This window comes from Anopheles darlingi, chromosome 2 (assembly GCF_943734745.1).
Source record: "Anopheles darlingi chromosome 2, idAnoDarlMG_H_01, whole genome shotgun sequence".
Lineage (NCBI taxonomy): Eukaryota > Metazoa > Arthropoda > Insecta > Diptera > Culicidae > Anopheles > Anopheles darlingi.
Window position 1 is genome coordinate 7523149 of NC_064874.1, and position 12366 is coordinate 7535514.

At 49.0% G+C, this 12366-nt stretch overlaps 1 protein-coding gene across 5 annotated transcripts in view; it reads left to right on the forward strand.

Annotated features, from left to right (window-relative positions):
• The first annotated feature begins 8002 nt into the window (after positions 1 to 8002).
• The window catches only part of LOC125951094 (serine-rich adhesin for platelets), a 35966-nt gene continuing 31602 nt past the window's right edge, over positions 8003 to 12366 (forward strand). For 2 of the 5 annotated variants that reach the window (XM_049679649.1, XM_049679651.1), the window contains exon 1: positions 9765 to 10032. The gene's annotated coding sequence lies outside the window, so the exon portion shown is untranslated. Of the gene's footprint in view, positions 8187 to 9764; positions 10033 to 12366 lie in introns of those variants that run through there. The other 3 variants (XM_049679647.1, XM_049679646.1, XM_049679648.1) reach the window with 3 other exon arrangements.

The following is a 12366-nucleotide window of genomic DNA, read 5'->3' on the forward strand; positions in this document are numbered from 1 at the left end:
GATTAATCGAACAAAATGTGCCGACCATTAAGGGTTTGCTTTGCGAGCGAGCTACTAGATGCTGCCATAAATCCACCCGGCTGCTGGATAGCTCAAGAACAAGCGCTCGAACGAGCGATCGCAGTAGGCTTTTGGTTTTGGTTTTATTAGGTTAGGTTATCAATCGCGCCAGTCCGTGTCCTTGGAATGCTCTGGAATGCACGCAATCTCCTGCAGAGCACCGGGATCGGTACAACATTTTGCCACACTTTCCCATTTCCTCCGCAGCGTGCGTATTATCCGTAGTGATGCTGCTGCTGCTGATCTGGTAGCACCATCACCTTCTCCTCGCTCGCACTAGAAAGCGTCGATCGATCGAGTGAGATCGCGATTTCGTGTGGCCGATAGTGGCGTGCAAAAATTTTATGCAAAGAGAAACGACGCTGTCCAGATCTGGCCAGGCACTCTAGGCCACGGCAGGCCAGGCTACTGGAACAGCATATTTGCAAACACTTCCGGCCGCGTTGTCTTCTGAACAGACCACAAACGGCGTTTGAGACGGGGAAGATGCTGCCTAGTTTGCGGTCTAAAGGGACGTGTGGTTGCCACTTGCATGGTTGTTGCTTGCATCGATTTGTGGTTAGGCATTTCATTATCACAAAATGGCGGATCAGTTAAGCAAAAAACGAGCACGTCTGATCGCCTCTAACAATTCCGGCCAAGAATTTCCACAATTTCTCGATCAGACTCGAACCTCGGAGGCACGTACAGTGTCCAGATGGATGCCTTTTCACCGTGAAGCATCTGCAGTCCCGGGTAGCTGCAAGCCAACCAGCACCTATCTATTTGCTTTCCTTCGATAAGTGCTTTTTCGGCGGCCATTTCGAAGGTAGGCATTTTGTTTTCTGTTCGCTGTTGGTTGGCTTTATCAAACCTACGGCTACCCACGGTTTTCCAGATTCTGTGGCCGAAATGGTATGCCGCCGGTGCTGCTGGTGCTTCTGCTGGTGCTTCGGTGGCCGCGGCCACCGTTGTACAGTTATAATTGCTCGTTGTTCCCGCGCGCCTTCACGCGTTATTAGCGGGTTGTTCGGCGCTGGTATTTAGGTGAACAATCGTTAATCTATCGGCGAGAAAGATCCGCGCCCCGAAACGCGGATGAGCAACAGCGAAAGGCGCGATATGCCACGACGACCGCGACGACGAGCGCCAGATAACCGAACGGTACGGAACGGAACTGAAGAGAAGAGAAGTGCGCGATTCCCCCACCCGCAGGGGACGAGCAGGAGGGGTACCGTAATTCAGTTTAAAGTCAAAACACGCACACACACATTCCGTGAGAGGAGCATCGAGGGGTCTGCTGAACGCACTGCAGATCTGCAGAGGCTACTTCGAAAATCAAACAAAACAAAACCCGAAAACCCGAAACCGAAACCTCACGGGCATGCTGGTGGGGTAACCCAATTTCCAGGGCTTCCCGGCCGCACAGTCGATACTGTGTGGAAACACACCGGAGTCGGTGCTGGCGGCAGAGGAAAATGGATCCCCCAAGCCCCCTCTTGCCTTGCTGCTGTCCCATATTTTCCCATGGCCCCGATCGGTGTTTGCTCGAGATCGATCAACACTCGAGATGCTTGCCGTGCGCTTGCCTTGAGGACGATCCCGGAACCCGGAACGGAGGTTGAAAGGTGTGGAAACGTGCACGCCCGGAGTGCGAAGTTCAAACGATGCCTCTTCAGTGCGTGGCGATGGCGAACACTTTCTCCTTTTCGGGGAGGTGTTTGCGTCCTTTATCCTCAGCCCTTGGAAGCGATTGATCTTCGGTGTGAGGTCAGGTCATTATCAGCGTCGAATCGATCGTTTTGAGTGCAATCTGGAGTGATTGGTAGTTGGATTTGGTGGAGCCCTTTTGTTGGATTTAGTAGAGTATTTTTTGAGGACGTTCGTTGGACAATTTTTGGAGTGAACTAAATAACAATTTTTGGAGTGAACTAAAAAATCGATTTCCTAACTTTTACTTTTCTACGAATTTTCTCGAATATTGCATATCGATAACTTGAGGAAAATGCACTTTATTCGTTGCTTTCTACTGCTCTGTTTCGCTTGATGTGCACGCTGATAAGAGATGCACATTTCTAATATTTCCACTTCCACTTGTCGCGCATATTTCTCACCTCGTCCGAGGACACACATAATTGGATCGCCCGGATTTTTCCAAACCATTTCGATTGCACCTCTTTTAGTTAAATAAAAATCAAAAGAAATTTAGAGAAAAAAAAACAGCGACTCCTAAAAAACGCATTCAACCACGGAAAGCGATTAATGAATTGTTTAAGCGGCTAATTGGATTTAGATAGATAGATAGCCGCATCGTCGAGGATTGCATCGTAGTGCAGCTCACGAGCGCGCATCGTGCTGCAATGCACGACCATGGTGAGAGGCCCCTGCGGCATGTCGAAAGTGCCCTGTCGAAAGCGGTTTATGATACTCGATACTCGATGCCACCGCCACAGGGTTGGCCTTTAAATGTCCGATTGCAGTGTGAAATGCGGGGCAGAAATTTTCTAATGCCGGAATGAATTAATTTGCTTCACTGAACTTGACGGGCTTGTGACTGATTGTGACACATCACCGCCGCTGTCCTTTTGATGCCCAGCTTCTCCGTCCAGTCGTGATCGAAAACGAAAATTTTCATTATAATCTGTGTGTGTGTGTTTTTCGAACGCGATCCTCGCGTGTGTCTTGGTGCAAGAACGTAGATCATAATTGAGAAGGTAGATAAGTTTTCCCCATCCCTGAATATCAATTCCCAATCCGCTAGACCTACATTTGATTAGATGAGATACAGTTAACGGGGTGGCCGGCGGGGTAAACATGCTCGCTAATGCTCAATTGATACCTCTCGTGGCCCCACCACCCCTTGTGGGATCTTCCAGAGTTTGTTTTCGCACAAACTGGCGGCAGCCGTAAATTAAATAAAACATTAATGAATCCTCGAGCCTCGAGTTTCGAACATGCAAAGACCGACAAGGCGCCAGTATATCTCCCAGCGAGCGCCAGGAACCCTATTATTAATCATAATAACGGATATCTCCCCCCCTTGGAGCCCGTTTTTCGGGCTAAACAAATTGGCAAACGCCGATCGAGCTGGCTGGCTGGCGGGCCACGCGGGAATTGAGGTCTTGGAAAACAGCATGGTTCCGGCGCTGTCGACCGCGCGGCGGGGTCTCGATCGCGCACAATTGCGCGCAGTTGGAGTACTCTAATGTTGCTTGACTTCTTTGGCCCCCATGATGTGGTTTAAAGTAGGTTCTGCTGCTGCTCCGAGGAGTGCGCCTCAAGTGCGCGGACACCGTCTGCTCTGGAAGGTCGTTTGGCAAATTTCTCTTCTTAATTATCCCGAAAGAAAAGCGCCGTTCGAGTGGCCGTCGATCGCACGGCAGATGCCCTAGAGGAACGGTCCGAGCTGCCAAGTGGCGAATATCGACGAGATCGAGTCCCTATCATTAGTGGAGAAGATCGCTAGGAAGGAGCCTTTTATAGCCTTAAAGGTGTCCGGGATTTCGTTTGGCGTTTCTCACGGACTCGACGCTGCCCTCGATTGGTCAATTGCCAATTTGGTATTTAACTTAAGATTGGTTCGTCTTCGATGTATTAAAAATCGAGAATGAAGTTCAGTAAACTTCTTTGGAACTTCAAAAAGAAGAGTCAACTTGCCCGATAATTAGTACATCTTTTTAGTACAGCGTGATGACAGACGAGATGAGTACTACACAAAAAAAATTCTAATCAGATCACCTTTGATTTTTAGTCGCCATATTTGCTAGCATCAAGTGCCCTATCGGGTTTTTCCGCGCCAGTAGGCCATTTTTCAGGCGTGTTTGCCCTGGAATATAATTACGGAAGAAGAAGAAAACGAAAAAGTAGTAGTTATTATTGAATTATCGGCGCCAAATGCGATGTAAGAGAAGCCAAACTTCAAATCCACAAAGACCATCGCAGAGGGCTGTGAAATCGGCCGGTGGTCCGCTAATCGAAGGAGAGCACTTTGTGCATCGAGATAGCATAGTAGCAGCAGCAGTAGCACGGATTTGCTAAACAGGAAAGGAAAAAAATTAGACCTCTCCCTCTCTCAGGGTCCGCTATGTAGGAAAATATGCTTCTTTTATGTTTTCTCAAACCCATACATTGGTGCTTAGAGAGGACTGGCGCTGCTATGTAATTCTCCACTTAGTACTGTTACATTAAACATTTAATTTGATTAACTCCAATAATATACCCGGACCACACACGCGCACTAAATTTGACTAGCGAGAGAGCTACTTACTATAGTAGCGGCACAGGTTTCAAGGTGAAACAGTTTCGAAAGTAACTTCTCCACTTGCTGGACTGCAATTACATGGAATATGTTTTCGTAGTTTTTCTAGTGGTGCCGTTGCACAATACCAAACTCTCCACCTTCACCACCCTCTCTCAAACGCGCGCTAATAATTGTGTGAATCTTCGTGTGGCCATGTGGGTGGTGAATCCATCGGAAAAGTACCCGAAAACCTCAACCTCAATAATGCTGGATGGAGCTCTTTGCGAGCATCTTAATTCGTATGGACGCCTCTCGTAAATCTGTGACGCATTTCCAATTGTTTGTTTCAATCCGTACGATCTGACTACTGTGTGTGTGGGGAGCGAAGACTAATTTAGTAGTTCCCGTCCTGTGCCTTCTTCCGCTTAATGTACCCTTCCGCAGGTGGTCAAGCACCGCGGTGCCGTGGGCCTTTAAATCATGTTCGCGATTTCTTCTGTCCGCACTTATCTCACTTTGCCATCTCCTCACCGCTTTTTTACTGCTTTGTATTGGCCATACGTCGAGTCGCTTTTCACTTGTAACGGTTCCCGCAAGGGTCGAGGAAAAATCGAGAGCCTTTCGGTGGAGAGCGCCAGGTTATGTTCGACGACGACCTGTTGCTTCAGGTTATAGCGTTCTAGAATAAAGTAATCTCCAGAACTCAGTAGAAAATACTATAAGCGCCATGTATTCAATAATAAGCTTCCGACAGCGTATTCTGTTGACGGATTAAAGACTCGTACGCAACAGTGCGGATCCGTGCCGGGCTATAATCTCTCGAAATCGAAACAACACAAAATGCTTTCATTCACCTCACATTTCATGTGTCTCCCGGAACAAGCAGCCACCACGAGGTCCGCTTTTTGTTGTTGTTGTTGCCGTTGTCTTTCTTGGCACCTTATCACGCGATCAAAGACGCGCCTCTCGCCCAATACACGCGCGTGAAGAAGATAAAAATGGAGAAACGCCGCATTAGAAAAAGTGCGCACCAGGGACCGGACCGGACGCCGGAAATAAATAGAGCGTTAAGGAATCGATCTTCAAATCGGATGTCGGATGTGTGTGCATGTGTGTGTGTGTGTGTGTGAGGGAACAGCAAGACACATATTAAGGCCCGGGAAGGGAAAAGATGATAAACCATAAATTGAGGGGCAGAATCATCCTCCGTAAAGGAAACTCGCCGAGTCGAGGGTGGAGCTTTCAGTTTTTCACTTGGAAAGCTTGACGTGCTGCTGTAGTACATGCCAGCGGTATGTCCTGCTCCGACAGGTGATAGCGCTGATGCGGTGTAAATGGTTTTGTTTATTGTATTTTCTCATCAAGGTGCAATCACGCGTGCCTAGTTGGTGAAGTTGCTGAGGGGAATTGGTTAGTGGGAGTCGATTGTATTGTAATAACTTAATTGTTGAGTATCAAGGAATTAGTCATAGCAACAGAACCTACTCTTATGCGCAAATGATTTAAACTATAAATCTACAGACTTCAAAGACCAACTGCTGACGCAACTGAAACCTCATCGATACTTTAATACTAAGTGGGCTACTACTTAATTCCCATGAAATCACAAAAAAAACCCAATAAAGTAGAAAGCGATCAATTTAAATTGCTAAATCAAACGTAGCTCCAATCGATCGGGCAATGCAAACGACTAATCAGTGAGCGACTTTTAAAAGGCCAACCAGCAGGTGCTCCTCCCAAAAATACGCTGCTACCGAAGTGGAATCCGGATCTTGAATTGTAACATCTCGAACACACCCCCGGATCAAAGCCTTTTATGATACTCCTGCTCTTCTGCTCCAACAACTGCTCCAACATGATGCTCATCATCAACTTTAACTGGGCATCGTCGTCGTCGTCGTCGTCGCGGAGAACTGGAGACAATTAAGGTTTACATCTTTACAGCGCCACGTGCCCGTGGTGAGGGTGAGGGCGGCCAACCACGAACTTTTATGTTCCGGGCACGCCGTGTTCCGCTGTCGTATGCACCGACCGGACACATTCCGGTCGATTGAGATCCGGGCCCGATTTTCACCGATTTATTAGAGCGGTGGACGGTGCCGGTCACGACGCACCGTATGACCACAGGGCGGGCGAAAGATGTACAATAATTATTTTGTTTTGTGAAAATTCGTACTTTTACTTACGTCATGAATGAAACATGTCGCTTGAGCGATGCGTTTGTTTGGTCGGATCTTCACACTCACACTTCACCTTCGAGCATTAGCTTAACTTTTGGGGCATCTTTTCGCCCATCGTTGGCCCGTCTGTCTCAAAGTTTCTTCCTCTTCCTCTGCTTCTGCGAAGAGCAAGAAAAACGAACGCATTCGGAAAAGGCGAGCATTAGGCTTTTTAGTGGGGCTAAGGCGGCCGGATGGTGCTTTAATCGGGTCAGGCCGGACGCTGATGCACACCCCACACCCTCAGCTGGTGGGGCCAGCGGGAGGTGGGAAAAGTGAAACGAATTTTCCCGGGCCAGGGAAAGGCCTTTGGTAGTCGGCGGCCATTCGGGGATTCGATTTTGAAGTAACCAAACCAAAACCATCATCGATTGAAAGTGGTTAGCGAGTGAACCAATCAACCGTAATGGCTGACAGGCTGGCTGGCTGGACACCGTGGCAGAGGATTATGTGGGAACTACTACTAGGGCTGGAAGAGGCCAGAATGTGCTCAGGCTGTTGAGCTTAGATGCCTCTCAAGCCAATCGATTGGACGGTAATGGCCAATCTCGCTAGCTACTCGAACGGCAATTGGTGCTTGAAGATGCTGAAGGCCTTCGATCTAGTAGTCATTTGCAGTTTTATCAAGTCTTTTTTCATATCCCTTTATGGCATATGCCTTTAATGCAATTTCAAATATTCTGAATGATCTCCTGATCTTGATGGAGAAAGGGTTTAGAAACTGTCCACAATCTCGCTCGAGCAGCAGAAGCTTTAGGATCTTTATTAATTAGATAACTTCCAATAATTGAAATAGTCCTACCATTCCGTAATCTATTTTACATCCTCCATGAACCGTATGAAGCCTAGTTTCGATCTTAGGATATCACGTAGCGAACATTTACGGGATCATGTTGAAGACGCGATTTGTTATAGTCACTAGATCACAAGATATTCTGTCGTATAAGTTATTCATGTCGAGATTACAATCAAATAGTTTACTTTCTTCCAACTGCTTCAATCAGTATAAGCCCTTAATCCCCATTAATCATTTTCTGGCTGTATACTACCTAACTCTAATAAGAGCCCATCGATCATCGTCACAATTCTGCCCATTACTCCTTCGACGATCCATAGTTTTGAGTACAATCCCGCTTTTGCTGTATCATTTCGCATCCTTGACGATCACATCACGAGCGAAGGAATCCTCCTCGAACAGCCGGGGCTTTCTAGTTGCCACAATGAACACAACCGAAGTTCATGCGCCATGTTCTCCTCCGGCTCTTTATGCTCACGCACCCCGTTTAGCTTCTCTTTTCAAGCAGCGTGCTCTGACTTTTTCGCCCTCCTGAACACCACAACGCAACCATCTCTCTAACTTTGCTCGTCGATAGCTCGATAGCTTCCAAGAGCAGGTTCATTCAAACCTATCTCGTCCATGGGTTTGCTCTCCGCAGTACTACACTCCCGGTTAGGTGGTCCGCGCGCGTACCTCGAGACGACAAGTTGCGATTCATTCAGAAAAGCCATTCACTCGCGCATACGCTTTCCAGCCAGACGGACGTACGTGGTATACGTGGTAAACGCGGAGGTTCCCGCACGGTGTTTTGTGTGTTGGGGGAGTTTTTCTACGGACGACACGGCGGACACGACCCCTGGAGTGGCACCGCAGGCGCAGGTTGCCTAGCACCCAGTGACACCAAGCGAAGGTCCAAACGAAACGAAACGAAACGAAACGAAAGAACGCACTGCAGGACTGCCGCAGGATCCGTGTGTCGCAGGTTGTGGGATTTTCGTGAAATCGTTCGTTGGACTTAGTGAAACTCTTAGTGAAGTTCCTTTCGAGCCTTTCCATAGTTTGAATTGACGAAGTGCTCAACTTGGAGCCTTGATTTAAATGTCCTCGGACTTGTTTGGTACGAACTGGTGGGAACTTTAAGGCTGTAACCCGATCGAACACAAAAATCCGTAAATGATTCGTGCTAAAAACCGTGCTTGTGTGTGTGTGTGTGTGTATGGAAATTCCAAAAGTCCCATCCAGCAACCTTCTGCCCAGGTTCCCCACTTCCCATCGAATAACGCGCCAGAGTGGAGGGTACATGTTTGTTGCTCGTCGCGTGCTCGCTGTGCTGGTTGCGTATATACATCTCGAAGCTTCATGTGTGTGTTCCCGGGTTGTACGCGATAGCTCACCCCCCCTCTGCTCGGGCATCTACGTCAACGATGGTGACAACGGTGACCGCAGGCGCCGCAATGTGAGATTGTTGTGATGATGCGCGCGATGCCGATTTGTAGTCGTCGTTGTCGTCGTCGTCATCGTCATCGTGGATCATCCCCAAAAACAACCCCTTTTCGATGACATTTGCTGGTGTGGCGCAGACGACGCAGGGTGCTGCGAATAGAGCTTGAGTGAGCGCACGTTCGCCTGTAATTGCCGTTGTCTGTGCGGGTGGGAGGGGGCGAGGGATGCCAGCTGTTTTGTGGCGATGATTCATGCTAGTTGCTTTCGCTTCTCGGCAACCTCGTCTCGTGCCCATGTGACGACGATTGTGACGATCGGTGCGTGAAATGAACAGAAAAAATGTAACTTTTTACTGCCACACTCGCACACAGACACACAGAGACATACGCGCAAGATGCGAGACGCGCAACGCAAGCTCAACAGCACCGCGCTGGTCGTGCGGCCCATTGATCTTGATCGTCGTCGAATCCGTCGTCGACGAGGAATGTGACCAACAGACAAGCTCCCCGTTCGTTGCGCTCTAGTGTTGGAATGTGTGTGTAGAAACGAGTTGTCAGCGCATGATGTTGTGCCCTGGTGTGCGTTGTAGTAGCGGGATATGATCGCGGAAAAGGTCGATCCTGTTGCTGTTGTTGCTCTGGCGATCGATGTTTGAGTGAAGCCTTCATAAGAATGATCGTCGAGCTTTCGGACAACCCTTCGGCCGAGTATTGAGCAAGCTCCCGCACCTCAACACGTGACAACAACAAAAGCGACGACGACGACGACGACGACGACGCTCGTTGTCATAAAACATATCTTGGCGATCGCGTCCGTACGCTTGTGGTAGTGTGTTCGAGAGACAGACAGAGTGGCAAACGCGTGGCGCGGGGGGTGTGCTGAACACTGAGCTGTTTTGATCGCTCGACAAAAAGGCCTTCCAGCGAGGAAGAAGCGCCCAAAACAGTTCGTGGTTCGTGTGCCCGCGTGCGTGATCATTGCGTCCTGCTTTTTGTTTGATTTCGGCAATAGGTTTAACCCGCTTTTCTTTGCGTGTGTTTTCTAGGGTTGGAGAAATGTGAAAAAAACCTAAAGTTGTGTGGCTACTAGAGTTGAACTTGTGCTAAAGATCGCGCGATCTTTCGTCCCTGACCGTGCTAAACCGTGTGGTGAAAGTGAATAGTGCTAGAGTGAAGAGAGAAAGAGAGAGAGAAAGAAGAATCTAAATCGAAAGACTTCAACGCCCTGCGACGGGATTACAGGAAACGAACCTACCAGCAGTGGCTGCTACCAGATCATTCGCGGTTTCTGCGCGCGAGCTACGAAACCTCACGGTAAGAGCCTTTACCGGGGCGAAGGGAGCGCCGCGCTGCCTCGTCGTGCAAACCATTAACTAGCTGCCGGAAGTGAGAAGTCCGGTTTATGATGCCTCTGCTTCTTGGGCTTCAGTGTATCCATATCTGTAGAGATGTGTTGTCTGTTTTCGGGCTTCGGTTTGGGGTGCTGAAAAACGTCGATCCGCCGATTGGCGAACGTCGAATGCAGGAGAGAAGATGATTTGCCGTGGTCTGCGTTGGGCTACAACCGAGAAAGCCTTTTAGGAAAGCCAATAAAGCGTGCAGTACAGTTTATTGCACACATACGCTCACGGACCACGTGCGGACAGGACGGGACACAGGCGACGGGATTGCACCGATTGGGGTCGCCTACGATATGGCGGATTGTAAAATTCAACAGCCCACAACAGCCGGCATAATTCGCCACGGAGCGCACGGTATGGGCTTTATTGTGGCAATGGAACCTCCACCTCATTACAGTGCGAGACATCACAGAGCCACGGAACATAAAACTAAACATCTCTGGTGTTTGATTTGCATATCGCGCGGTGATTGATCGCAAAACCACCTGTGGCTTTTGGGTTGGTAAACCGGGCAGAGATTTTATGTGTGCAAAAAAAAAGGTTGTGAAATGGACTGCTTTTGAGTTTATGAGCTGCTCTTGGATTCCATAAATTTAAACAAACAAAACCGGACGGTCACTCACTTTCGAACGAGCTAGCGGAAGCAATTTTACCTTAGTGTTTTTCCTAAGAATTTGCATGAGCCACATACGATGACTCACAAATGATGATACGTGATCGTTCGGTTTGAAATTCTCGTTGAATGATGCATTGAAGCGATCCGTTTCTTTAGAGAGTGATCGCGCATCCCTTTTTTTTGCCGCACTTCCTGGAAGGATGAAGCGGTACAGGTACCTCAACAGGGACCTTCTTCTACTTCGAAACGATCCCTCCCAGGTACCGTCTCACGCTCCGTGGCCCTGAACGTCTGGGAATGTGCAAATAGCCATCATCAGTATTTAATAATGACGTTCGCAGCTGTTTCAGTTCTGGTTCTTTCGTCCTCTCTCTCTCTCTTTACCGATCCTGCATGCAAACACGAGAGGATAACGGCTGTGGTGTGGCTATGAATTAATGAATACAGGCCATTATCCTTGGAATAGCTTCTCCATTCGTGTCACGCCACAGCCGCGACCGCTGGTGAAGGTTCGCTCTATCCATTTCATTTCAGAGAGCCAAAGAGCCGGATCGTTTGCGGTGGTCCTTGGCTTTGGGATGAACCCTTTTTACTCCATCGTGTTGCGCACCGATGCACACCTCACCGCACAGAGGGTTTCAGTTGCATCTTCTTGAACGCTGTTTGCGGTTCTTGGTTGTGGCTTGGCGGCGAAGAGAGCGAAAGCGAAGCGAAGTCTTCGTGCGAATTAATTCCAAACAAAACGCTCGCTGAAGTCTGTCTGCTATACAACAGACCGGTCGGAGCAGCGTTTCCGTAGATCCGCTACGGGGCGATGAGTCACGGGCTCACTTCATGGTCGAGTGAGCTCTAGGGAGCCGCGTTCTCGCCCTGCGACTTGACGGCGGAACTCCGAAATGCGGAAGAAGAAGCGAGACAGCGCCGAGTCCAAACAATGCGCCGGCAATACGGTATCACGTCGACGACGATTGCATGAGATAAACAGGCGCTGGCGTGTCGCGATGGCATCGCCCAACGCTATTAACGCGTGTCACAAACCGATAACGATAGATAACCGCCCAAACGATCTCGACATCGCCCCTTTTGTGCGACATCGTGAACGCAGTGTTGTGCGTTGCTTTACGGAAGTCCCCGGACGACCATCGTTTAGTCCAATCGTCGTCGTTGTTGTTAACCTCAGAGAAGTACTTTAACAAAGAGACGGTGTGCTTTGTGTGTGTGTGTGTGCGTCGCTCGTTAATGTTATCTGTGACGCATTCGACCGCCTACCGGTCGGCCGTAAATTGGCCAAAATTTGCTCAAGAATGCGTCGGCGGGTTCTAGGGAGACGATCGCTGCTTTCCGGTCGTGTCTGTTTGTTTGGGTTTCCGCCCCTACCAGAAGCCAGACATGTATTCTGCCCGGACCGTTCAGAAGCGGCGCCACAAAAGGAAGATCGCGGGCGGAAGTGTACTTGACTTCTGGGCGAACGAGTCAACGCTGGGCGGGTTTTTGATGATTTACGATCGCAAATGGTATTTCCGAGAGGGGCGTATTAGCCTTGTGTCCGGTTTCTGATAAAGATGCCCTGATTGAGTGGTCCGATTAGGGCGTACTTGTTGCTCCGATTGTTGGGAAAGGACGAGTCAGTTG